The sequence below is a fragment of the Apium graveolens genome, chromosome 8 (assembly GCF_009905375.1).
Source record: "Apium graveolens cultivar Ventura chromosome 8, ASM990537v1, whole genome shotgun sequence".
NCBI lineage: Eukaryota > Viridiplantae > Streptophyta > Magnoliopsida > Apiales > Apiaceae > Apium > Apium graveolens.
Window position 1 is genome coordinate 151,302,275 of NC_133654.1, and position 4,307 is coordinate 151,306,581.

A 4,307-nucleotide genomic window follows, 5' to 3' on the forward strand; every position below is an offset into this window, starting at 1 on the left:
TAGAAAATTATTTTGAAGCCAGATGTGGCCAACCGAACCCTGTTTATTGCTTTAAAAATTGATCCAACGACCGTTTTAATTCCGAAAAATGTTTTAAAAATTATATTAAATACTCGAAAGCCTGTTTATGACCCGAGACTTCTTTATAAATGGTATATCATTGATTGTTTGACGTGTCACGTGTTATATGTGACTTGTTGTTTGACTATCGATCTATATATTCGGTATTTACTTGTTTATAGCGTAACTTTCAATCCGTTAATCGGATTTGGGTAGAACGAAGGGTATATAGAAGTGTATATCGAATAGCATCGTATGAGTTGCGTAATGATAGATGTTTATGATATGTGAGCAGAAGAGGCAATACGTAGGAAAGGGAAACAGATAGCCGAGGAGTAAGACGGTGGTAATTGGAAGTTAGTGAAGTATAGCAAACTAGTACTAGGCAAGTAATATGAACTTTCTCGAGATATATTATTGATGATTGATAATCCTGATCTATATTGCAAGTGCTTTGAAGCACTGAACCTTAAACCTTGATTCCAGTTGTCGACCTTTGAGCCATAAACCTTATTCTTTCTGAACCATTGATTGTTGCATACCCGAATACAAACCACCGATATACGATACTACTCCACAAATACATACAAACTTAATACCAAACACTGAATCAAATTGCTTACATATTCAAACCATTGTACCTTATGCTTTGAAAGACCAAATCCTTGTAACCTTGAAACGTTGATTCCTTTGTTATCCAATTTTTTCATTACCTAACAGCCATTCTTTGAAATTGACATATTGACCCTTTGTGAAGATTGAATATCCAATGTTTCTTATGATTTTGGCTATTGCTTTATATTGTTTATTCTGTTATTATATTAGAATTGGATTGTTTTATAAAATTGTGGACCAGATTCTTGATCAGACCAGATTGGTGGTCAAGTTAGGCCAATGTGTGCCTTGGATCCAGTAATTAGAGCAGAGCTGTGTGCCTTGCTCGGGGTTAGTGCGTGACTGATCAGCAACCTAACCTTAGTTTTTATAATAAAAATATAGTATCCAATTTTAAATCATTAATCCTTGTTCATTTGATACCTTAATCCTTTTCACTTGATGATCATTATTCTCAGTCTTGTCATTGTGACTTGCTGAGCTAGTTAGCTCATTTGTGTGATGTTGTTTATGTTCTTTTCCAGTTAAGAATGAACCAGTTGGTAGCGAGGATCCCCAATCCAGTATGAGAGCTAGGGGTCAAGGTTGATCGAGTTAAGCTAGCTAGCATCTTTTGAGATAGTTTAAGTTTGTAAAAGTTTGTAATAATGTTTAATATTCAGTTCTGAGTTTGAATAGTTGGGATTTGGATGTTTGTAATATAAGTTATGTGTGTGTGGCTTGTGTACATACTTTAACCTGTTGCGGTCCTTGGTAGTTGGTAAGTAGGGTCACTGCATATTATTATTGTCTTTACTAATGTTATAAGCAGGTTATAAATAAGGTGTATGTGCGTGTGGACCCCAAACTTCTGACCCGGGTTTGGAGGGGCCACACAATCCATTGTAGAAATTATTTATAATCATCCAATCAGGCATGCCATGGTGTTGGCACTTCCTTAGCATCTCCTTATATCGATCCCAAGCCTCACGCAAAGATTCTCAAGTTTGTTGAGCAAACTGAGTAAGAGCATTCCTGATTGCAGCAGTCTTCGCTATAGGAAAGAATTTAGTGAGAAATTTTTGAGCCAGATCTTCCCAAGTGGTGATAGACCCTGGTGGTAGAGAATGTAACCAGCACTTTACTTTGTCCCTCAGAGAGAATGTATAGAGTTGCAGCTTGATAGCATATTCACTCACACCACTGAACTTGAAAGTTTCGCAGATCTCGATGAAATCCCTTATGTGCATGTTGGGGTCTTCAGTAGGAGAAACCCCAAAATGAACTGAGTTATGTATTATCTGAATCGTGCTTGACTTGATCTCAAAAGCGTTAGCCGAGATGGCTGGTCTGATGATGCTTTACTGAATGTCATTGATCTTAGGCCGAGAATAGTCCATCAAGGCCTTAGGATTTTCTGCTTGATCTCCCATCACTACTAAAACTGGTTCCTCGACTTTCTCTTCTTCTTCTAACTTCTCTTCTTCTTCAAAAACTTCCCTTTGAACCACTATAACTTCTTCCTGGCTTTATTCAGAGTTCTCTTACGAGACCGCGCACGTGTATGCATACACGCTCGCTAGAGTACCTGAAATAAGACAAGAAAATTGATAAGTAACAATGTTTGAGTCAATGAACTTTAACGACCACTGATGAAAAACACATAAACTAAACATTAACATTGATTCCCCGGCAGCGGCACCAAAAACTTGTTAGTCGCTAAATACGCGCTAAAATACACGCAAGTATACGCGTTCGCAAGTAGTATAAGATTTAAATCAGATTCGTTTCCACTGAGACTGGTTTAGGTTAACTTTATAATGTATGCACTTATGCAACAATGTATGGTTATTATTCAATGCTAAGAAGAATAACAAATTAAGATTGTTTATAACTAAGAATTAAACTAACAATTATAACTAAAAAATAAGAATGATTGAATTAATATATATGATAAACATAGGATTCTAACTTCATTAAATACTTCATTCAATAGCCTTTTATTTCTTAGCATGTAATGGTGATGACACTAATCAGATAACACGAAACTGATAAACACCAACTTTCGTTGTATGAATACCATACTACCAGACATCCACAAAATAAATAGAAGCTGAATAGACACCAATTATATTGAGACCCTATATGTCAACATAACGGTTTAAGCACAAGTTATCTATCTTGATTACACAGGGCAAGTAAGATGGTTAAAATTACCTACGAATCATGTATAACAAATACATGAACCTATTCTAGCATGGCAAGTTCTAAATCCTTAAATTCACTTTCACTTCATTAAGAATCAACAAACTATCTTATAAATTCGCGACGCTCATAAGACGAATAAGCACAACCAATACTAGTTTATCATACAATCACCAGACATTAAGGCATCGAAATAAATTAACTAAAGAAATCCATAAATAAATCTGCTAGAACCCCACGATAATGATTAGCCCATGATCGGACTCATCATCAACGTGGGTTCCAATGAAAGCATGGTATAATAAATGTAGTCTTTATAACGAATAATAAACAATGTATAACACAAGAGTGTAGGTTCAACAAAACAAGAAACGAGCATCCAAGATTACAACTCAAAACAAAGATTCACAAGAATAAACTAGATCGTCTTCGCCTTTGTTGAATTGTGTTATAGGTCTCTTACCATCTTCTCCTTTAGCTCTTTTGTGTCTCCTTGAAAAACGAGCTTTAATTATATATATATATAGCAGCCCCATGCAGAGTAGAAGTCTTCCTCTCAAAAGCCAAGTAGAATCAGGATTTTAATATCCCGACACGGCGTGACCGTGCGCTTGATCAGCGCGGGCGCGCTGGATTTCTGTAGTTTGGGCGCGGGCGCGCGCTGGCCTTCTACGCAAAATTCTGACTTCTTCTTTTTCTTGCTGATTTGAGCCGGTTTTCCAAGAGCTTTTATTCTAACACCTTCCTAACACCAAATTAGGACCAAAACAATGCTAATTCACCTGATTACCTGGAGAATGCCTGAAAATGCAAAAACAATAGAAAACACATTGAAACACCAATAACTTGACTACATTTACACCAATTCAAAGTTTTACGGAGCGTAATAAAGTATCATAAATGCCACTCAACAATCATCCGTGGAGACTTATTTTGATCATCCGTTGAAGCTTTGTGAATCATCCATCGAGAATGTCTTCTTGGAAGTTAACTTTATTTTATTTATACAAGATTACAAGGCATCTAATATTTATAATTAACCATCCTATCTTACATATCCATCTAGTAGTCAACATGACTTAAACATTCTACAACATCTAGTTCATTTAGCCATTTAAGTATGCAGAAATGTGATATTAATCTTATTGTTACATAAGCTACTCTTTCAACGGATGTTGAAAAGATCATACGTTGAAAGGTACAAGATCACTTAACTAAAATCTACTTAGTGTTTTGTTTAAGTTATCATCAAGTGCACAATATATTCCTAACAATCTCTCCCAATTTATGTCTACCGGAATTGTAGCCATAAATTAAGAGAGACTTGATGATAACAAAACACACTAAGAATACAGAATTAAATAGAGTAGATAAAGATTACAAGTGTTGTAGTTTATTGAAAATTCTCACAAAGAAAGATTTGTAGAGTGTCTTACAAATCATTTTCA

The 4,307-nt window shown here is 35.5% G+C and overlaps 1 non-coding gene across 1 annotated transcript; it reads left to right on the top strand.

Annotated features, from left to right (window-relative positions):
* The first annotated feature begins 1,590 nt into the window (after window positions 1–1,590).
* Window positions 1,591–1,697, top strand: LOC141681137 (small nucleolar RNA R71). The gene has a single exon (XR_012558580.1). It is a non-coding gene; the product is annotated as a small nucleolar RNA R71 (small nucleolar RNA).
* Window positions 1,698–4,307: the final 2,610 nt, after the last annotated feature.